The sequence below is a fragment of the Nothobranchius furzeri genome, chromosome 8 (assembly GCF_043380555.1).
Source record: "Nothobranchius furzeri strain GRZ-AD chromosome 8, NfurGRZ-RIMD1, whole genome shotgun sequence".
Taxonomy (NCBI): Eukaryota; Metazoa; Chordata; class Actinopteri; order Cyprinodontiformes; family Nothobranchiidae; genus Nothobranchius; species Nothobranchius furzeri.
Genome location: NC_091748.1, coordinates 31622680 through 31646344, shown reverse-complemented (window position 1 = coordinate 31646344; position 23665 = coordinate 31622680).

The window sequence follows — 23665 nt, the reverse complement described above, 5'->3', positions numbered from 1 at the left end:
GCAGACGCCGACGAGCAGAGGCGAAAACAACAGCAGGACCAGCGCAGTCGCCGATGAGCAGAGCAGAAAACAGCAGCAGGTCCAGCGCCGTCGCAGACGCCGACGAGCAGAGCAGACACCGACGAGCAGAGAAGAAAACAGCAGCAGGACCAGCGCAGTCGCCGACGGCGACGAGCAGAGCAGGAAACAGCAGCAGGATCTGCGCATTCGCTGACGCAGACAAGCAGAGCAGAAAACAGCAGCAGGATCAGCGCAGTAGCCGACGCTGATGAGCAGAGCAGAAAACAGCAGCAGGACCAGCACAGTCGCCGACGAGCAGAACAAAAAACAGCAGCAGGAGATGCGCAGTCGCAGACGCCGACGAGCAGAGCAGAAAACAGCAGCTTGATCAGCACTGTCGCCGACGCCGACGAGCAGAGCAGAAAACAGCAGCAGGAGATGCGCAGTCGCAGACGCTGATGAGCAGTTAAGAAAACAGCAGCAGGATCAACGCAGTCGCCGACGCCGATGAGCAGTGCAGAAAACAGCAGCAGGACCAGCGCAGTCACCGACGAGCAGAGCAGAAAACAGCAGCAGGACCAGCGCAGTCGCAGACGCCGAAGAGCAGAGGCGAAAACAACAGCAGGACCAGCGCAGTCGCAGACGCCGATGAGCAGTGCAGAAAACACCAGCAAGACCAGCGCAGTCGCCGTTGAGCAGAGCAGAAAACACTAGCAGGACCAGCGCAGTCGCAGACGCCGACGAGCAGAGAAGAAAACAGCAGCAGGACCAGCGCAGTCGCCGACGCCGACGATCAGAGCAGAAAACAACAGCAGGACCAGCGCAGTCGCCGACGGCGACGAGCAGAGCAGGAAACAGCAGCAGGATCAGCGCATTCGCTGACGCAGACAAGCAGAGCAGAAAACAGCAGCAGGAAATGCGCAGTCGCAGACAATCAGAGCAAAAAACAGCAGCAGGGTCAGCGCAGTCGCTGACGCCAATGAGCAGACCAGAAAACAGCAGCAGGATCAATGCAGTCACCAACGCGGATGAGCAGTGCAGAAAACAGCAGCAGGACCAGCGCAGTGGCCGACGAGCAGAGCAGAAAACAGCAGCAGGACCAGCGCAGTCGCAGACGCCGACGAGCAGAGCAAAAAACAACAGCAGGAGATGTGCAGTCGCAGACGCCGACGAGCTGAGCAGAAAACAGCAGCAGGATCAGCGCAGTCGCAGACGCCAACGAGCAGAGCAAAAAACAGCAGCAGGAAATGCGCAGTCGCAGACGATCAGAGCAAAAAACAGCAGCAGGGTCAGCGCAGTCGCTGACGCCGACGAGCAGAGCAGAAAAAAGCAGAAGGAGATGCGCAGTCCCAGACGCCAATGAGCAGAGCAGAAAACAGCAGCAGGATCAATGCAGTCACCAATGCCGATGAGCAGTGCAGAAAACAGCAGCAGGACCAGCGCAGTGGCCGACGAGCAGAGCAGAAAACAGCAGCAGGACCAGCGCAGACGCAGACGCCGACGAGCAGAGCAGACGCAGACGAGCAGAGGCGAAAACAACAGCAGAACCAGCGCAGTCGCAGACGCCGACGAGCAGAGGCGAAAACAGCAGCAGGACCAGCGCAGTCGCCGACGTCGGCGATCAGAGCAGAAAACAACTGCAGGACCAGCCCAGTCGCTGACGCCGACGAGCAGAGCAGAAAACAGCAGCAGGATCAACGCAGTCGCTGACGCCGATGAGCAGTGCAGAAAACAGCAGCAGGATCAGCTCATTCGCTGACGCAGACAAGCAGAGCAGAAAACAGCAGCAGGATCAGCGCAGTCGCCGACGCCGACGAGCAGAGCAAAAAACAGCAGCAGGAGATGAGCAGTCGCATACGCCGAAGAGCAGAGCAGAAAACAGCAGCAGGATCAGCGCAGTCGCTGACGCCGACGTGCAGAGCAGAAAAAATCGGCAGGAGATGCGCAGTCACAGACGCCAACGAGCAGAGCAGAAAACAGCAGCAGGATCAACGCAGTCGCCGACGAGCAGAGCAGAAAACAGCAGCAGGATCAGCGCAGTCGCCGACGCCGATGAGCAGTGCAGAAAACAGCAGCAGGACCAGCGCAGTCGCTGACGCCTACGAGCAGAGCAGAAAACAGCAGCAGGACCAGCGCAGTCGCAGATGCCGACGAGCAGAGGCAAAAACAACAGCAGGACCAGAGCGGTCGCCGACGCCAATGAGCAGTGCAGAAAACACCAGCAGGACCAGCGCAGTCGCCGATGAGCAGAGCAGAAAACAGCAGCAGGTCCAGCGCCGTCGCAGACGCCGACGTGCAGAGCAGACGCCGACGAGCAGAGAAGAAAACAGCAGCAGGACCAGCGCAGTCGCCGACGGCGATGAGCAGAGCAGGAAACAGCAGCAGGATCTGCGCATTCGCTGACGCAGACAAGCAGAGCAGAAAACAGCAGCAGGATCAGCGCAGTAGCCGACGCTGATGAGCAGAGCAGAAAACAGCAGCAGGACCAGCACAGTCGCCGAGGAGCAGAACAAAAAACAGCAGCAGGAGATGCGCAGTCGCAGACGCCGACGAGCAGAGCAGAAAACAGCAGCAGGACCAGCGCAGTCGCCGACGAGCAGAGCAGAAAACAGCAGCAGGACCAGCGCAGTCGCAGACGCCGATGAGCAGTGCAGAAAACAGCAGCAGGACCAGCGCAGTCGCCGACGCCTACGAGCAGAGCTGAAAACAGCAGCAGGAGATGCGCAGTCGCAGACGCTGATGAGCAGTGCAGAAAACAGCAGCAGGACCAGCGCAGTCGCAGACGCCGACGAGCAGAGCAGAAAAGAGCAGCAGGATCAGCGCAGTCGCTGACGCCGACGAGCAGAGCAAAAAACAGCAGCAGGAGATACGCAGTTGCAGGCGCCGATGAGCAGTGCAGAAAACTGCAGCAGGACCAGCGCAGTCGCCGACGCCTACGAGCAGAGCAGAAAACACCAGCAGGATCAGCGCAGTCGCAGACGCCGACGAGCAGAGGCGAAAACAGCAGCAGGACCAGCGCAGTCGCCGACGCCTACGAGCAGAGCAGAAAACAGCAGCAGGATCAGCACAGTCGCTGACGCCGATGAGCAGTGCAGAAAACAGCAGCAGGACCAGCGCATTCGCCGACGAGCAGAGCAGAAAACAGCAGCAGGACCAGCGCAGACGCCGACGAGCAGAGCAGACGCAGACGAGCAGAGGCGAAAACAACAGCAGGACCAGCGCAGTTGCAGACGCTGATGAGCAGAGCAGACGCAGACGAGCAGAGGTGAAAAAAACAGCAGGAGATGCGCAGTCGCAGACGCCGACGAGCAGAGCAGAAAACAGCAGCAGGATCAGCGCAGTCGCTGACGCCGACGAGCAGAGCAAAAAACAGCAGCAGGAGATGCTCAGTCGCAGACGATCAGAGCAGAAAATAGCAGCAGGGTCAGCGCAGTTGCTGACGCCGACGAGCAGAGCAGAAAACAGCAGCAGGACCAGCGCAGTCGCCGACGAGCAGAGCAAAAAAAAGCAGCAGGACCAGCGCAGTCGCAGACGCCGATGAGCAGTGCAGAAAACAGCAGCAGGACCAGCGCAGTCACCGACGCCGATGAGCAGTGCAGAAAACAGCAGCAGGACCAGCGCAGTCACCGACGAGCAGAGCAGAAAACAGCAGCAGGACCAGCGCAGTCACCGACGAGCAGAGCAGAAAACAGCAGCAGGACCAGCGCAGTCGCAGACGCCGACGAGCAGAGGCGAAAACAACAGCAGGACCAGCGCAGTCGCCGACGCCGATGAGCAGTGCAGAAAACACCAGCAAGACCAGCGCAGTCGCAGTTGAGCAGAGCAGAAAACACTAGCAGGACCAACGCAGTCGCAGACGCCGACGAGCAGTGAAGAAAACAGCAGCAGGACCAGCGCAGTCGCCGACGCCGACGATCAGAGAAGAAAACAACAGCAGGACCAGCGCAGTCGCCGACGGCGACAAGCAGAGCAGGAAACAGCAGCAGGATCAGCGCATTCGCTGACGCAGACAAGCAGAGCAGAAAACAGCAGCAGGAAATGCGCAGTCACAGACGATCAGAGCAAAAAACAGCAGCAGGGTCAGCGCAGTCGCTGACGCCGACGAGCAGAGCAGAAAAAAGCAGAAGGAGATGCGCAGTCCCAGACGCCAATGAGCAGAGCAGAAAACAGCAGCAGGATCAATGCAGTCACCAACGCCGATGAGCAGTGCAGAAAACAGCAGCAGGACCAGCGCAGTGGCCGACGAGCAGAGCAGAAAACAGCAGCAGGACCAGCGCAGTCGCAGACGCCGACGAGCAGAGCAAAAAACAACAGCAGGAGATGTGCAGTCGCAGACGCCGACGAGCAGAGCAGAAAACAGCAGCAGGATCAGCGCAGTCGCTGACGCCGACGAGCAGAGCAAAAAACAGCAGCAGGAAATGCGCAGTCGCAGACAATCAGAGCAAAAAACAGCAGCAGGGTCAGCGCAGTCGCTGACGCCGACGAGCAGAGCAGAAAACAGCAGCAGGACCAGCGCAGTGGCCGACGAGCAGAGCAGAAAACAACAGCAGTGCCAGTGCAGTCGCCGACGCCAATGAGCAGAGCAGAAAACAGCAGCAGGATCAATGCAGTCACCAACGCCGATGAGCAGTGCAGAAAACAGCAGCAGGACCAGCGCAGTGGCCGACGAGCAGAGCAGAAAACAGCAGCAGGACCAGCGCAGTCGCAGACGCCGACGAGCAGAGCAGACGCAGACGAGCAGAGGCGAAAACAACAGCAGGACCAGCACAGTCGGCGACGCCTACGAGCAGAGCAGAAAACAGCAGCTGGATCAGCGCAGTCGCAGACGCCGATGAGCAGTGAAGAAAACAGCAGCAGGACCAGCGCAGTCGCCAACGCCTACGAGCAGAGCAGAAAACAGCAGCAGGACCAGCGCAGTCGCAGACGCCGACGAGCAGAGCAGACGCAGACGACCAGAGGCGAAAACAACAGCAGGACCAGCGCAGTCGCCGACGAGCAGAGCAGAAAACAGCAGTAGGACCAGCGCAGTCGCAGACGCCGACAAGCAGAGCAGACGCAGACGAGCAGAGGCGAAAACAACAGCAGGACCAGCGCAGTCGCAGACGCCGATGAGCAGAGCAGACGCAGACGAGCAGAGGCGAAAAAAACAGCAGGACCAGCGCAGTCGCCAACGCCGATGAGCAGTGCAGAAAACAGCAGCAGGACCAGCATAGTCGCAGACGCCGACGAGCAGAGCAGACGCCGACAAGCAGAGAAAAAAACAGCAGCATGACCAGCGCAGTTGCCGACGATCAGAGCAGAAAACAACAGCAGGACCAGCGCAGTCGCCGACGGCGAAGAGCAGAGCAGGAAACAGCAGCAGGATCAGCGCATTCGCTGATGCAGACAAGCAGAGCAGAATACAGCAGCAGGACCAGCGCAGTCGCCGACGGCGACGAGCAGAGCAGGAAACAGCAGCAGGATCTGCGCATTCGCAGACGCCGACGAGCAGAGCAGAAAACAGCAGTAGGATCAGCGCAGTCGCTGACTCCGACGAGCAGAGCAGAAAAAAGCGGCAGGAGATGTGCAGTCGCAGACGCCAACGAGCAGAGCAGAAAACAGCAGCAGGATCAACGCAGTCGCCGACGCCGATGAGCAGTGCAGAAAACAGCAGCAGGTCCAGCGCAGTCGCCGGCGAGCAGAGCAGAAAACAGCAGCAGGATCAGCACAGTCGCCGACGCCGATGAGCAGTGCAGAAAAAAGCAGCAGGACCAGTGCAGTCGCCGACGAGCAGAGCAGAAAACAGCAGCAGGACCAGCGCAGTCGCAGACGCCGACGAGCAGAGGCGAAAACAACAGCAGGGCCAGTGCAGTCGCCGACGCCGATGAGCAGTGCAGAAAACACCAGCAGGACCAGCGCAGTTGCCGATGAGCAGAGCAGAAAACAGCAGCAGGACCAGCGCAGTCGCAGACTCCGACGAGCAGAGCAGACGCCGACAAGCAGAGAAGAAAACAGCAGCATGACCAGCGCAGTCGCCGACGATCAGAGCAGAAAACAACAGCAGGACCAGTGCAGTCGCCGACGGCGATGAGCAGAGCAAGAAACAGCAGCAGGATCAACGCATTCGCTGACACAGACAAGCAGAGCAGAAAACAGCAGCAGGATCAGCGCAGTAGCCGACGCCGATGAGCAGAGCAGAAAACAGCAGCAGGACCAGCGCAGTCGCCGACGAGCAGAGCAAAAAACAGCAGCAGGAGATGCGCAGTCGCAGACGATCAGAGTAGAAAACAGCAGCAGGGTCAGCGCAGTCGCTGACGCCGACGAGCAGAGCAGAAAAAAGCAGCAGGAGATGCGCAGTCGCAGACTCCAATGAGCAGAGCAGAAAACAGCAGCAGGATCAACGCAGTTGCCGACGCCGATGAGCAGTGCAGAAAACAGCAGCAGAACCAGCGCAGTCGCCGACGAGCAGAGCAGAAAACAGCAGCAGGACCAGCGCAGTCGCAGACGCCGATGAGCAGTGCAGAAAACAGCAGCAGGACCAGCGCAGTCGCCGACGCCTACGAGCAGAGCAGAAAACAGCAGCAGGATCAGCACAGTCGCCGACGCCGATGAGCAGTGCAGAAAACAGCAGCAGGACCAGCGCAGTCGCCGACGAGCAGAGCAGAAAACAGCAGCAGGACCAGCGCAGTCGCAGACGCCGACGAGCAGAGCAGACGCAGACGAGCAGAGGCGAACACAACAGCAGGACCAGCGCAGTCGCAGACGCCGACGAGCAGAGGCGAAAACAACAGCAGGACCAGCGCAGTCGGCGACGCCTACGAGCAGAGCAGAAAACAGCAGCAGGATCAGCGCAGTCGCCGACGAGCAGAGCAGAAAACAGCAACAGGACCAGCACAGTCGCAGACGCCAACGAGCAGAGCAGAAAACAGCAGCAGGATCAGCGCAGTAGCCGACGCCGATGATCATAGCAGAAAACAGCAGCAGGACAAGTGCAGTCGCCGACGAGCAGAGCAAAAAACAGCAGCAGGAGATGCGCAGTCACAGACGCCGACGATCAGAGCAGAAAGCAGCAGCAGGATCAGCGCAGTCGCAGACGCCAACGAGCAGAGCAGACGCCGACGAGCAGAGAAGAAAACAGCAGCAGGAACAGTGCAGTCGCCGGCGCCGACGATCAGAGCAGAAAACAACAGCAGGACCAGCGCAGTCGCAGACGGCGACGAGCAGAGCAGGAAACAAATGCAGGAGCAGCGCAGTAGCCGACGCTGATGAGCAGAGCAGAAAACAGCAGCAGGACCAGCGCAGTCGCCGACGAGCAGAGCAAAAAACAGCAGCAGGAGATGCGCAGACGCCGACGAGCAGAGCAGAAAACAGCAGCAGGATCAACGCAGTCGCCGACGCCAATGAGCAGTGCAGAAAACAGCAGCAGGATCAGCGTAGTCGCTGACACCGACGAGCAGAGCAGAAAACAGCAGCAGAATCAGTGCAGTTGCTGACGCCGACGAGCAGAGCTGAAAAAAGCAGCAGGAGATGCGCAGTCGCAGACGCCAAAGAGCAGAGCAGAAAACAGCAGCAGGATCAACGCAGTCGCCGACGCCGATGAGCAGTGCAGAAAACAGCAGCAGGACCAGCGCAGTCACCGACGAGCAGAGCAAAAACAGCAGCAGGACCAGCGCAGTCGCAGACGCAGACGCGCAGAGCAGACGCAGACGAGCAGAGGCGAAAACAACAGCAGGACCAGCGCAGTCGCAGACGCCGACGAGCAGAGCAGACGCAGACGAGCAGAGGCGAAAACAACAGCAGGACCAGCGCAGTCGGCGACGCCTACGAGCAGAGCAGAAAACAGCAGCAGGATCAGCGCAGTCGCCGCGGAGCAGAGCAGAAAACAGCAACAGGACCAGCTCAGTCGCAGACGGCGACGAGCAGAGCAGAAAACAGCTGCAGGATCAGCGCAGTCGCAGACGCCGACGAGCAGAGCAGAAAAAAAGCAGCAGGAGATGCGCAGTCGCAGACGCCAACGAGCAGAGCAGAAAACAGCAGCAGGATCAACGCAGTCGCCGACGCCGATGAGCAGTGCAGAAAACAGCAGCAGGACCAGCGCAGTCGCCGACGAGCAGAGCAAAAAACAGCAGCAGGACCAGCGCAGTCTGCGACGCCTACGAGCAAAGCAGAAAACAGCAGCAGGATCAGCGCAGTCGCCGACGCCGATGAGCAGTGCAGAAAACAGCAGCAGGACCAGCGCAGTCGCCGACGAGCAGAGCAGAAAACAGCAGCAGGACCAGCGCAGTCGCAGACGCCGACGAGCAGAGCAGACGCAGATGAGCAGAGGCGAAAACAACAGCAGGACCAGCGCAGTCGCAGACGCCGACGAGCAGAGCAGACGCAGACGAGCAGAGGCGAAAACAACAGCAGGACCAGCGCAGTCGGCGATGCCTACGAGCAGAGCAGAAAACAGCAGCAGGATCAGCGCAGTCGCCGACGAGCAAAGCAGAAAACAGCAACAGGACCAGCACAGTCGCAGACGGCGACGAGCAGAGCAGAAAACAGCTGCAGGATCAGCGCAGTCGCTGACGCCGACGAGAAGAGCAGAAAAAAAGCAGCAGGAGATGCGCAGTCAGAGACGCCAACGAGCAGAGCAGAAAACAGCAGCAGGATCAGCGCAGTAGCCGACGCCGATGAGCAGAGCAGAAAACAGCAGCAGGACAAGCGCAGTCGCCGAACAGCAGAGCAAAAAACAGCAGCAGGAGATGCGCAGTCACAGACGCCGACGAGCAGAGCAGAAAACAGCAGCAGGATCAGCGCAGTCGCAGACGCAGACGAGCAGAGCAGACGCCGACGAGCAGACAAGAAAAAAGCAGTAGGACCAGCGCAGTCACCGGCGCCGACGATTAGAGCAGAAAACAACAGCAGGACCAGCGCAGTCGCCGACGGCGACGAGCAGAGCAGGAAACAACAGCAGGATCAGCGCAGTAGCCGACGCCGATGAGCAGAGCAGAAAACAGCAGCAGGACCAGCGCAGTCGCCGACGAGCAGAGCAGAAAACAGCAGCAGGACCAGCGCAGTCGGCGACGCCTACGAGCAAAGCAGAAAACAGCAGCAGGATCAGCGCATTCGCCGACGCCGATGAGCAGTGCAGAAAACAGCAGCAGGACCAGCGCAGTCGCCGACGAGCAGAGCAGAAAACAGCAGCAGGACCAGCGCAGTCGCAGACGCCGACGAGCAGAGCAGACGCAGACGAGCAGAGGCGGAAACAACAGCAGGACCAGCGCAGTCGCAGACACCGACGAGCAGAGCAGACGCAGACGAGCAGAGGCGAAAACAACAGCAGGACCAGCGCAGTCGGCGACGCCGACGAGCAGAGCAGAAAACAGCAACAGGACCAGCACAGTCGCAGACGGCGACGAGCAGAGCAGAAAACAGCTGCAGGATCAGCGCAGTCGCTGACGCCGATGAGAAGAGCAGAAAAAAAGCAGCAGGTGATGCGCAGTCGCAGACACCAACGAGCAGAGCAGAAAACAGCAGCAGGATCAGCGCAATAGCCCACGCCGATGAGCAGAGCAGAAAACAGCAGCAGGACAAGCGCAGTCCCCGACGAGCAGAGCAAAAAACAGCAGCAGGAGATGCGCAGTCACAGACGCCGACGAGCAGAGCAGAAAACAGCAGCAGGACCAGCGCAGTCACCGGCGCCGACGATCAGAGCAGAAAACAACAGCAGGACCAGCGCAGTCGCCGACGGCGACGAGCAGAGCAGGAAACAACAGCAGGATCAGCGCAGTAGCCGACGCCGATGAGCAGAGCAGAAAACAGCAGCAGGACCAGCGCAGTCGCCGACGAGCAGAGCAAAAAACAGCAGCAGGAGATGCGCAGTCGCAGACGCCGACGAGCAGAGCAGAAAACAGCAGCAGGATCAACGCAGTCGCTGACACCGACGAGCAGAGCAGAAAACAGGAGCAGGATCAGCGCAGTTGGTGAAGCCGACGAGCAGAGCTGAAAAAAGCAGCAGGAGATGCGCAGTCGCAGACGCCAACGAGCAGAGCAGAAAACAGAAGCAGGATCAACGCAGTCGCCGACGCCGATGAGCAGTGCAGAAAACAGCAGCAGGACCAGCGCAGTCGCCGACGAGCAGAGCAGAAAACAGCAGCAGGACCAGCGCAGTCGGCGACGCCTACGAGCCAAACAGAAAACAGCAGCATGATCAGCGCAGTCGCCGACGCCGATGAGCAGTGCAGAAAACAGCAGCAGGACCAGCGCAGTCGCCGACACCTTCGAGCAGAGCAGAAAATAGCAGCAGGATCAGCGCAGTCACCGACGAGCAGAGCAGAAAACAGCAGCAGGACCAGCGCAGTTGCAGACGCCGACGAGCAGAGCAGAAAAGAGCAGCAGGATCAGCGCAGTCGCTGACGCCGACGAGCAGAGCAAAAAACAGCAGCAGGAGATGCGCAGTCACAGACGATCAGAGCAGAAAACAGCAGCAGGGTCAGCGCAGTCGCTGACGCCGACGAGCAGAGCAGAAAAAAGCAGCAGGAGATAAGCAGTCGCAGACGCCAATGAGCAGAGCAGAAAACAGCAGCATGACCAGCGCAGTCGCAGACGCCGATGAGCAGAGCAGACGCTGACGAGCAGAGGCGAAAACAACTGCAGGACCAGAGCAGTCGCCGACGAGAAGAGCAGAAAACAGCAGCAGGACCAGCACAAACGCCGACGAGCAGAGCAGACACCAACTAGCAGAGAAGAAAACAGCAGCAGGACCAGCGCAGTCGCCGACGTCGGCGATCAGAGCAGAAAACAACAGCAGGACCAGCCCAGTCGCTGACGCCGACGAGCAGAGCAGAAAACAGCAGCAGGATCAACGCAGTCGCCCACGCCGATGAGCAGAGCAGAAAACAGAAGCAGGATCAGCCCAGTCGCAGACGCCGACGAGCAGAGCAGACGCAGACGAGCAGAGGCGAAAACAACAGCAGAACCAGCGCAGTCGCAGACGCCGACAAGCAAAGCAGACGCAGACGAGCAGAGGCGAAAACAACAGCAGGACCAGCACAGTCGGCGACACCTACGAGCTGAGCAGAAAACAGCAGCTGGATCAGCGTAGTCGCCGACGCCGATGAGCAGTGCTGAAAACAGCAGCAGGACCAGCGCAGTCGCAGACGCCTACGAGCAGAGCAGAAAACAGCAGCAGGATCAGCGCAGTCGCCGACGACGATGAGCAGTGCAGAAAACAGCAGCAGGACCAGCGCAGTCGCCGACGAGCAGAGCAAAAAACAGCAGCAGGATCAGCGTAGTCGCTGACATCGACGAGCAGAGCAGAAAACAGCAGTAGGATCAGCGCAGTCGTTGACGCCGACGAGCAGAGCTGAAAAAAACAGCAGGAGATGAGCATTCGCAGACGCCAACGAGCAGAGCAGAAAACAGCAGTAGAATCAACGCAATCGCCGACGCCGACGAGCAGAGCAAAAAACAGCAGCAGGAGATGCGCAGTCGCAGACGATCAGAGTAGAAAACAGCAGCAGGATCAGCGCAGTCGCTGACGCCGACGAGCAGAGCAGAAAAAAAGCAGCAGGAGATGCGCAGTCGCAGACGCCAACGAGCAGAGCAGAAAACAGCAGCAGGAACAGCGCAGTAGCCGACGCCGATGAACAGAGCAGAAAACAGCAGCAGGACAAGCGCAGTCGCCGACGAGCAGAGCAAAAAACAGCAGCAGGAGATGTTCAGTCACAGACGCCGACGAGCAGAGCAGAAAACAGCAGCAGGATCAGCGCAGTCGCAGACGCCGACGAGCAGAGCAGACGCCGACGAGCAGAGAAGAAAACAGCAGCAGGACCAGCGCAGTCGCCGGAGCCGACGATCAGAGCAGAAAACAACAGCAGGACCAGCGCAGTCGCCGACGGCGACGAGCAGAGCAGGAAACAACAGCAGGATCAGCGCAGTAGCCGACGCCGATGAGCAGAGCAGAAAACAGCAGCAGGACCAGCGCAGTCGCCGACGAGCAGAGCAAAAAACAGCAGCAGGAGATGCGCAGTCGCAGACGCCGACGAGCAGAGCAGAAAACAGCAGCAGGATCAACGCAGTCGCTGACACCGACGAGCAGAGCAGAAAACAGGAGCAGGATCAGCGCAGTTGCTGACCCCGACGAGCAGAGCAGAAAAAAGCAGCAGGAGATGCGCAGTCGCAGACGTCAACGAGCAGAGCAGAAAACAGCAGCAGGATCAACGCAGTCGCCGACGCCGATGAGCAGTGCAGAAAACAGCAGCAGGACAAGCGCAGTCGCCGACGAGCAGAGCAGAAAACAGCAGCAGGACCAGCGCAGTCGGCGACGCCTACTAGCCAAACAGAAAACAGCAGCACGATCAGTGCAGTCGCCGACGCCGATGAGCAGTGCAGAAAACAGCAGCAGGACCAGCGCAGTCGCCAACACCTTCGAGCAGAGCAGAAAATAGCAGCAGGATCAGCGCAGTCGCCGACGAGCAGAGCAGAAAACAGCAGCAGGACCAGCGCAGTCGCAGACGCCGACGAGCAGAGCAGAAAAGAGCAGCAGGATCAGCGCAGTCGCTGACGCCGACGAGCAGAGTAGAAAACAGCAGCAGGATCAACGCAGTCGCTGACGCCGATGAGCAGAGCAGAAAACAGCAGCAGGATCAGCCCAGTTGCTGACGCCAATGAGCAGAGCAGAAAACAGCAGAAGGATCACCGCAGTCGCCAACGCCGACGAGCAGAGCAGGAAACAGCAGCAGGATCAGCGCAGTTGCAGACGCCGACGAGCAGAGCAGAAAAGAGCAGCAGGATCAGCGCAGTCGCTGACGCCGACGAGCAGAGCAAAAAACAGCAGCAGGAGATGCGCAGTCGCAGACGATCAGAGCAGAAAACAGCAGCAGGGTCAGCGCAGTCCCTGACGCCGACGGGCAGAGCAGAAAAAAGCAGCAGGAGATAAGCAGTCGCAGACGCCAATGAGCAGAGCAGAAAACAGCAGCATGACCAGCGCAGTCGCAGACGCCGATGAGCAGAGCAGACGCTGACGAGCAGAGGCGAAAACAACTGCAGGACCAGAGCAGTCGCCGACGAGAAGAGCAGAAAACAGCAGCATGACCAGCGCAAATGCCGACGAGCAGAGCAGACACCGACGAGCAGAGAAGAAAACAGCAGCAGGACCAGCGCAGTCGCCGACGTCGGCGATCAGAGCAGAAAACAGCAGCAGGATCAACGCAGTCGCCGACGCCGATGAGCAGAGCAGAAAACAGCATCAGCGCAGTCGCTGACGCCGACGAGCAGAGTAGAAAACAGCAGCAGGATCCACGCAGTCGCTGACGCCGATGAGCAGAGCAGAAAACAGCAGCAGGATCAGCCCAGTTGCTGACGCCAATGAGCAGAGCAGAAAACAGCAGCAGGATCAGCGCAGTCGCAGACGCCGACGAGCAGAGCAAAAAACAGCAGCAGGAGATGCGCAGTCGCAGACGCCGACGAGCAGAGCAGAAAAGAGCAGCAGGATCAGCGCAGTCGCCGACGCCGATGATCAGTGCAGAAAACAGCAGCAGGACCAGTGCAGTCGCCGACGCCTTCGAGCAGAGCAGAAAACAGCAGCAGGATCAGCGCAGTCGCCCACGAGCAGAGCAGAAAACAGCAGCAGGACCAGCGCAGTCGCAGACGCCGACGAGCAGAGCAGAAAAGAGCAGCAGGATCAGCGCAGTCACTGACGCCGACGAGCAGAGCAAAAAACAGCAGCAGGAGATGCGCAGTCGCAGACGATCAGAGCAGAAAACAGCAGCAGGGTCAGCGCAGTCGCTGACGCCGACGAGCAGAGCAGAAAAAAGCAGCAGGAGATAAGCAGTCGCAGACGCCAATGAGCAGAGCAGAAAACAGCAGCATGACCAGCGCAGTCGCAGACGCCGATGAGCAGAGCAGACGCTGACGAGCAGAGGCAAAAACAACTGCAGGACCAGAGCAGTCGCCGACGAGAAGAGCAGAAAACAGCAGCAGGACCAGCACAAACGCCGACGAGCAGAGCAGAAAATAGCAGCAGGATCAGCGCAGTCACCAACGAGCAGAGCAGAAAACAGCAGCAGGACCAGCGCAGTTGCAGACGCCGACGAGCAGAGCAGAAAAGAGCAGCAGGATCAGTGCATTCGCTGACGCAGACAAGCAGAGCAGAAAACAGCAGCAGGATCAGCCCAGTCGCTGACGCCAATGAGCAGAGCAGAAAACAGCAGCAGGATCAGCGCAGTCGCCGACGCCGACGAGCAGAGCAAAAAACAGCAGCAGGAGATGCGCAGTCGCAGACGCCGACGAGCAGAGCAGAAAAGAGCAGCAGGATCAGCGCAGTCGCCAACGCCGATGAGCAGTGCAAAAAACAGCAGCAGGACCAGCGCAGTCGCCAACGCCTTCGAGCAGAGCAGAAAACAGCAGCAGGATCAGCGCAGTCGCCAACGCCGATGAGCAGTGCAAAAAACAGCAGCAGGACCAGCGCAGTCGCCGACGCCTTCGAGCAGAGCAGAAAACAGCAGCAGCATCAGCGCAGTCGCCGACGAGCAGAGCAAAAAACAGCAGCAGGAGATGCGCAGTCGCAGACGCCGACGAGCAGAGCAGAAAACAGCAGCAGGATCAACGCAGTCGCTGACACCGACGAGCAGAGCAGAAAACAGGAGCAGGATCAGCGCAGTTGCTGAAGCCGACGAGCAGAGCTGAAAAAAGCAGCAGGAGATGCGCAGTCGCAGACGCCAACGAGCAGAGCAGAAAACAGAAGCAGGATCAACGCAGTTGCCGACGCCGATGAGCAGTGCAGAAAACAGCAGCAGGACCAGCGCAGTCGCCGACGAGCAGAGCAGAAAACAGCAGCAGGACCAGCGCAGTCGGCGACGCCTACGAGCCAAACAGAAAACAGCAGCATGATCAGCGCAGTCGCCGACGCCGATGAGCAGTGCAGAAAACAGCAGCAGGACCAGCGCAGTCGCCGACACCTTCGAGCAGAGCAGAAAATAGCAGCAGGATCAGCGCAGTCACCGACGAGCAGAGCAGAAAACAGCAGCAGGACCAGCGCAGTCGCTGACGCCGACGAGCAGAGCAGAAAAAATCGGCAGGAGATGCGCAGTCGCAGACGCCAACGAGCAGAGCAGAAAACAGCAGCAGGATCAACGCAGTCGCCGACGAGCAGAGCAGAAAACAGCAGCATGATCAGCGCAGTCGCCGACGCCGATGAGCAGTGCAGAAAACAGCAGCAGGACCAGCGCAGTCGCCGACGCCTACGAGCAGAGCAGAAAACAGCAGCAGGACCAGCGCAGTCGCAGACGCCGACGAGCAGAGGCGAAAACAACAGCAGAACCAGAGCAGTCGCCGACGCCAATGAGCAGTGCAGAAAACACCAGCAGGACCAGCGCAGTCGCCGATGAGCAGAGCAGAAAACAGCAGCAGGTCCAACGCCGTTGCAGACGCCGACGAGCAGAGCAGACGCCGACGAGCAGAGAAGAAAACAGCAGCAGGACCAGCGCAGTCGCCGACGCCGATGATCAGAGCAGAAAACAACAGCAGGACCAGCGCAGGCGCCGACGGCGACGAGCAGAGCAGGAAACAGCAGCAGGATCAGCGCATTCCCGGACGCAGATAAGCAGAGCAGAAAACAGCAGCAGGATCAGCGCAGTAGCCGACGCTGATGACCAGAGCAGAAAACAGCAGCAGGACCAGCGCAGTCGCCGACAAGCAGAACAAAAAACAGCAGCAGGAGATGCGCAGTCGCAGACGCCGACGAGCAGAGCAAAAAACAGCAGCAGGAGATGCGCAGTCGCAGACGATCAGAGCAGAAAATAGCAGCAGGGTCAGCGCAGTTGCTGATGCCGACGAGCAGAGCAGAAAACAGCAGCAGACCAGCGCAGTCACCGACGAGCAGAGCAGAAAACAGCAGCAGGACCAGCGCAGTCGCAGACGCCGACGAGCAGAGGCGAAAACAACAGCAGGACCAGCGCAGTCGCCGACGCCGATGAGCAGTGCAGAAAACACCAGCAAGACCAGCGCAGTCGCCGTTGAGCAGAGCAGAAAACACTAGCAGGACCAGCGAAGTCGCAGACGCCGACAAGCAGAGAAGAAAACAGCAGCAGGACAAGCGCAGTCGCCGACGGCGACGATCAGAGCAGAAAACAACAGCAGGACCAGCGCAGTAGCCAACGGCGACGAGCAGAGCAGGAAACAGCAGCAGGATCAGCGCATTCGCTGACGCAGACAAGCAGAGCAGAAAACAGCAGCAGGAGATGTGCAGTCGCAGTCGCCGACGAGCAGAGCAGAAAACAGCAGCAGGATCAGCGCAGTCGCTGACGCCGACGAGCAGAGCAAAAAACAGCAGCAGGAAATGCGCAGTCGCAGACGATCAGAGCAAAAAACAGCAGCAGGGTCAGCGCAGTCGCTGACGCCGACGAGCAGAGCAGAAAAAAGCAGAAGGAGATGCGCAGTCCCAGACGCCAATGAGCAGAGCAGAAAACAGCAGCAGGACCAGCGCAGTGGCCGATGAGCAGAGCAGAAAACAGCGCAAGGACCAGCGCAGTCGCAGACGCCGACGAGCAGAGCAGACGCAAACGAGCAGAGGCGAAAACAACAGCAGAACCAGCGCAGTCGCAGACGCCGACGAGCAGAGCAGACGCAGACGAGCAGAGGCGAAAACAACAGCAGGACCAGCACAGTCGGCGACGCCTACGAGCAGAGCAGAAAACAGCAGCTGGATCAGCGCAGTCGCCGACGCCGATGACCAGTGCTGAAAACAGCAGCAGGACCAGCGCAGACGCCTACGAGCAGAGCAGAAAACAGCAGCAGGATCAGCGCAGTTGCCGACGCCGATGAGCAGTGCAGAAAACAGCAGCAGGACCAGCGCAGTCGCCGACGAGCAGAGCAAAAAACAGCAGCAGGAGCAGCATAGTCGCTGACACCTACGAGCAGAGCAGAAAACAGCAGCAGGATCAGCGCAGTCGCTGACGCCGATGAGCAGAGCTGAAAAAAACAGCAGGAGATGAGCAGTCGCAGACGCCAATGAGCAGAGCAGAAAACAGCAGTAGAATCAACGCAGTCGCCGACGCTGACGAGCAGAGCAGAAAAAAGCAGCAGGACCAGCGCAGTCGCAGACGCCGACGAGCAGAGCAGATGCCGACGAGCAGAGGCGAAAACAACAGCAGGACCAGCGCAGTCGCCGCCGCCGATGAGCAGTGCAGAAAACAGCAGCAGGACTAGCGCAGTCGCCGACGAGCAGAGCAGAAAACAGCAGCAGGACCAGCGCAGTCGCTGACGAGCAGAGCAGAAAACAGCAGCAGGACCAGCGCAGTGGCCGACGAGCAGAGCAGAAAACAGCAGCAGGACCTGCGCAGTCACCGACGAGCAGTGCAGAAAACAGCCGCAGGATCAGCGAAGTCACCAACGCCGATGAACAGTGCAGAAAACACTAGCAGGACCAGCCCAGTCACCGACGAGCAGAGCAGAAAACAGCAGCAGGACCAGCGCAGTCGCAGACGCCGACGAGCAGAGCAGACGACAGCAGCAGGATCATCCCAGTCGCTGACGCTGATGAGCAGAGCAGAAAATAGCAGCAGGATCAGCGCAGTAGCCGACGCCGACAAGCAGAACAGAAAACAGCAGCAGGACCAGCGCTGTCGCCGACGCCGACAATCTGAGCAGAAAACAACAGCAGGACCAGCGCAGTCGCCGACGGCGACGAGCAGAGCAGAGAACAGCAGCAGGATCAGCACCGACGCCGACGAGCAGAGCAGAAAACTGCAGCAGGACCAGCGCAGTCGCCGACGCTGACGAGCAGAGCAGAAAACAGCAGCAGGATAAGCGCAGTCGCCGACGCACAGAGCAAAAAACAGCGGCAGGAGATGCGCAGTCTCAGATGCCGGCGAGAAGAGCAGAAAACAGCAGCAGGACCAGCGCAGTCGCAGACGAGCAGAGCAAAAAACAGCAGCAGGACCAGCGCAGTCGCAGACGCCAACGAGCAGAGGCGAATACAACAGCAGGACCACCGCAGTCGCCGACGCCGCTGAGCAGAGCAGAAAACAGCAGCAGGACCAGCGCAGTCGCCGACGCCTACGAGCAGAGCAGAAAACAGCAGCAGGATCAGCGCAGTCGCTGACGCCAATTAGCAGTGCAGAAAACAGCAGCAGGATCAGCGCAGTCGCCAAAGCCGATGAGCAGTGCAGAAAACAGCAGCAGGACCAGCGCAGTCACCAACTAGCAGAGCAGAAAACAGCAGCAGGATCAGCACAGTCGCAGACACTGACGAGCAGAACAGACGCCGACGAGCAGAACAGACGCAGACGAGCAGAGCAGACGCCGACGAGCAGAGAAGAAAACAACAGCAGGACCAGCGCAGTCGCCGACGGCGACGAGCAGAGCAGGAAACAGCAGCAGGATCAGCGCTGACGGCGACGAGCAGAGCAGAAAACAGCAGCAGGATCAGCGCATTCGCTGACGCAGACGAGCAGCGCAGAAAACAGCAGCAGGATCAGCCCAGTCGCTGACGCCGATGAGCAGAGCAGAAAACAGCAGCAGGATCAGCGCAGTAGCCGACGCCGATGAGCAGAGCAGAAAACAGCAGCAGGAGCAGCGCAGTCGCCGACGCCGACGATCAGAGCAGAAAACAACAGCAGGACGAGCGCAGTCGCCGACGGCAACGAGCAGAGCAGAAAACAGCAGCAGGATCAGCGCAGTTGCTGACGCCGAGGAGCAGAACAGAAAACAGCAGCAGGATCAGCGCATTTGCTGACGCCGACGAGCAGAGCAGAAAACAGCAGCAGGATCAGCGCAGTCGCAGACGCCGACGAGCAGAGCAGAAAACAGCAGCAGGATCAGCGCAGTCGCCGACGCCGACGAGCAGAGCAGAAAACAGCAGCAGGATCAGCGCAGTCGCTGACGCCGACGAGCAGAGCAGAAAAAAGCAGCAGGAGATGCACAGTCGCAGACGCCAACGAGCAGAGCAGAAAACAGCAGCAGGACCAGCGCAGTCGCCGATGCCGATGAGCAGTGCAGAAAACAGCAGCTGGACCAGCGCAGTCGCCGACCAGCAGAGCAGAAAACAGCAGCAGGACCAGCGCAGGCGCCGACGCCTACGCCTACGAGCAGAGCAGAAAACAGCAGCAGGATCAGCGCAGTCGCCGACGCCGATGAGCAGTGCAGAAAACAGCAGCAGGACCAGCGCAGTCGCCGACGCCTATGAGCAGAGCAGAAAACAGCAGCAGGACCAGCGCAGTCGGCGACTCCTACGAGCAAAGCAGAAAACAGCAGCAGGATCAGCGTAGTCGCAGACACAGACGAGCAGAGCAGAAAACAGCAGCAGGATCAGCGCAGTTGCTGACGCCGACGAGCAGAGCAGAAAAAAGCAGCAGGAGATGCGCAGTCGCAGACGCCAACGAGCAGAGCAGAAAACAGCAGCAGGATCAACGCAGTCGCCGACGCCGATGAGCAGTGCAGAAAACAGCAGCAGGACCAGCGCAGTCGCCGACGAGCAGAGCAGAAAACAGCAGCAGGACCAGCGCAGTCGGCGACGCCTACGAGCAAAGCAGAAAACAGCAGCAGGATCAGCGCAGTCGCCGACGCCGATGAGCAGTGCAGAAAACAGCAGCAGGACCAGCGCAGTCGCCGACGCCTACGAGCAGAGCAGAAAACAGCAGCAGGATCAGCGCAGTCGTCGACGAGCAGAGCAGAAAACAGCAGCAGGACCAGCGCAGTCGTAGACGCCGACGAGCAGAGCAGAAAACAGCAGCAGGTCCAGCGCAGTCGCCGACGAGCAGAGCAAAAAACAGCAGCAGGAGATGCGCAGTCACAGACGCCGACGAGCAGAGCAGAAAACAGCAGCAGGATCAGCGCAGTCGCTGACGCCGACGAGCAGAGCAAAAAACAGCAGCAGGAGATGCGCAGTCGCAGACGATCAGAGCAGAAAACAGCAGCAGGGTCAGCGCAGTCGCTGACGCCGACGAGCAGAGCAGAAAAAAGCAGCAGGAGATGCGCAGTCGCAGAGGCCAATGAGCAGAGCAGAAAACAGCAGCAGGATCAACGCAGTCGGTGACGCCGATGAGCAGTGCAGAAAACAGCAGCAGGACCAGCGCAGTCGCCGACGAGCAGAGCAGAAAACAGCAGCAGGACCAGCGCAGTCGCAGACGGCGACGAGCAAAGCAGACGCAGACGAGCAGAGGCGAAAACAACAGCAGGACCAGCGCAGTCGGCGACGCCTACCAGCAGAGCAGAAAACAGCAGCAGGATCAGACGCAGTCGCCGATGCCGATGAGCAGTGAGGAAAATAGCAGCAGGACCAGCGCAGTCGCCGACGCCTACGAGCAGAGCAGAATACAACAGCAGGATCAGCGCAGTCGCCGACGCCGATGAGCAGTGCAGAAAACAGCAGCAGGACCAGCGCAGTCGCCGACGAGCAGAGCAAAAAACAGCAGCAGGATCAGCGTAGACGCTCACACCAACGAGCAGAGCAGAAAACAGCAGCAGGATCAGCGCAGTCGCTGACGCCGACGAGCAGAGCAGAAAAAAGCAGCAGGAGATGAGCAGTCACAGACGCCAACGAACAGAGCAGAAAACAGCAGCAGGATCAACGCAGTCGCCGACGCCGACGAGCAGAGCAGAAAACAGCAGCAGGACCAGCGCAGTCGCAGACGCCGACGAGCAGAGCAGACGCCGACGAGCAGAGGCGAAAACAACAGCAGGACCAGCGCAGTCGCTGACGCCGATGAGCAGTGCAGAAAACAGCAGCAGGACCAGCACAGTCGCCGAGGAGCAGAGCAGAAAACAGCAGCAGGACCAGCGCAGTCGCCGACGAGCAGAGCCGAAAACAGCAGCAAGTCCAGCGCAGCCGCCGACGAGCAGAGCAGAAAACAGCAGCAGGACCTGCGCAGTCGCCGATGAGCAGTGCAGAAAACAGCATCAGGATCAGCGCAGTCGCCGACGCCGATGAGCAGTGCAGAAAACACTAGCAGGACCAGCGCAGTCACCGACGAGCAGAGCAGAAAAGAGCAGCAGGACCAGCACAGGCGCCGACGGCGACGAGCAGAGCAGAAAACAGCAGCAGGATCAGTGCATTCGCTGACGCGGACGAGCAGAGCAGAAAACAGCAGCAGGATCATCCCAGTCGCTGACGCCGATGAGCAGAGCAGAAAATAGCAGCAGGAACAGTGCAGTAGCCGACGCCGACAAGCAGAGCAGAAAACAGCAGCAGGGTCAGTGCAGTCGCCGACGCCGACGAGCAGAGCAGAAAACAGCAGCAGGACCAGCGCAGTCGCCGACGCTGACAATCAGAGCAGAAAACAACAGCGGGACCAGCGCAGTCGCCGACGGCGACGAGCAGAGCAGGAAACAGCAGCTGGACCAGCGCAGTCGCCGACGCTGATGAGCAGAGCAGAAAACAGCAGCAGGATAAGCGCAGTCGCCGACGCACAGAGCAAAAAACACCGGCATGAGATGCGCAGTCTAAGACGCCGACGAGAAGAGCAGAAAACAGCAGCAGGACCAGCGCAGTCGCTGACGCCGACGAGCAGAGCAGAAAAAAGCAGCAGGAGATGCGCAGTCGCAGACGCCAACAAGCAGAGCAGAAAACAGCAGCAGGATCAACACGGTTGCTGACGCCGATGAGCAGTGCAGATAACAGCAGCAGGACCAGCGCAGTCGCCGGCGAGCAGAGCAGAAAACAGCAGCAGGACCAGCGCAGTCGCCGACGCGTACGAGCAGAGCAGAAAACAGCAGCAGGATCATCCCAGTCGCTGACGCCGATGAGCAGAGCAGAAAATAGCAGCAGGAACAGTGCAGTAGCCGACGCCGACAAGCAGAGCAGAAAACAGCAGCAGGGTCAGTGCAGTCGCCGACGCCGACGAGCAGAGCAGAAAACAGCAGCAGGACCAGCGCAGTCGCCGACGCTGACAATCAGAGCAGAAAACAACAGCAGGACCAGCGCAGTCGCAGACGGCGACAAGCAGAGCAGGAAACAGCAGCAGGATCAGCGCCGACGCCAACGAGCAGAGCAGAAAACAGCAGCAGGACCAGCGCAGTCACCGACGAGCAGAGCAGAAAACAGCAGCAGGACCAGTGCAGTCGCAGACGCCGACGAGCAGAGAAGAAAACAACAGCAGGACCAGCGCAGTCGCCGACGGCGACGAGCAGAGCAGGAAACAGCAGCAGGATCAGCGCTGACGGCGACGAGCAGAGCAGAAAACAGCAGCAGGATCAGCCCAGTCGCTGACGCTGATGAGCAGAGCAGAAAACAGCAGCAGGACCAGCGCAGTCGCAGACGCCGACGATCAGAGCAGAAAACAACAGCAGGACGAGCGTAGTCACCAACGGCGACGAGCAGAGCAGAAAACAGCAGCAGGATCAGCGCAGTTGCTGACGCCGACGAGCAGAACAGAAAACAGCAGCAGGATCAGCGCAGTTGCTGACCCCGACGAGCTGAGCAGAAAACAGCATCAGCGCAGTCGCTGATGCCGATGAGCAGAGCAAAAAACAGCAGCAGGAGATGCGCAGTCGCAGACGATCAGAGCAGAAAACAGCAGCAGGGTCAGCGCAGTCGCTGACGCCGACGAGCAGAGCAGAAAAAAGCAGCAGGAGATGCGCAGTCGCTGGCGCCAATGAGCAGAGCAGAAAACAGCAGCAGGACCAGCGCAGTCGCAGACGCCGATGAGCAGAGCAGACGCCGACGAGCAGAGGCGAAAACAATAGCAGGACCAGCGCAGTCGCCGACGAGCAAAGCAGAAAACAGCAGCAGGACCAGCGCAGACGCCGACGAGCAGAGCAGACTCCGACGAGCAGAGAAGAAAACAGCAGCAGGACCAGCGAAAGTCGCCGACGCCGGCGATCAGAGCAAAAAACAACAGCGGGACCAGCGAAGTCGCCGATGGCGACGAGCAGAGCAGGAAACAGCAGCAGGAGATGCGCAGTCGCAAACCTCGACAAGCAGAGCAGAAAACAGCAGCAGGATCAGCGCAGTCGCTGACGCCGACAAGCAAAGCAGAAAAAATCGGCAGGAGATGCGCAGTCGCAGACGCCAATGAGCAGAGCAGAAAACAGCAGCAGGATCAACGCAGTCGCCGACGCCGATGAGCAGTGCAGAAAACAGCAGCAGGACCAGCGCAGTCGCCGACGCCTACGAGCAGAGCAGAAAACAGCAGGAGGATCAGCGCAGTCGCAGACGCCGACGAGCAGAGGTGAAAACAACAGCAGGACCAGCGCAGTCGCCGACGCCGATGAGCAGTGCAGAAAACACCAGCAGGACCAGAGCAGTCGCCGATGAGCAGAGCAAAAAACAGCAGCAGGACCAGCGCAGTCACAGACGCCGACGAGCAGAGCAGATGCCGACGAGCAAAGAAGAAAACAGTAGCAGGACCAGCGCAGTCGCCGAGGATCAGAGCAGAAAACAACAGCAGGACCAGCGCAGTCGCCGACGGCGACGAGCAGAGCAGGAGAAAGCAGCAGGATCAGCGCAGTCGCCGACGAGCAGAGCAAAAAACAGCAGCAGGAGATGCGCAGTCACAGACGCCGACGAGCAGAGCAGAAAACAGCAGCAGGATCAGCGCAGTCGCTGACGCCGACGAGCAGAGCAAAAAACAGCAGCAGGACCAGCGCAGTCGCCGACGAGCAGAGCAAAAAACAGCAGCAGGACCAGCGCAGTCACAGACGCCGACGAGCAGAGCAGAAAAAAGCAGCAGGAGATGCTTAGTCGCAGAGGCCAATGAGCAGAGCA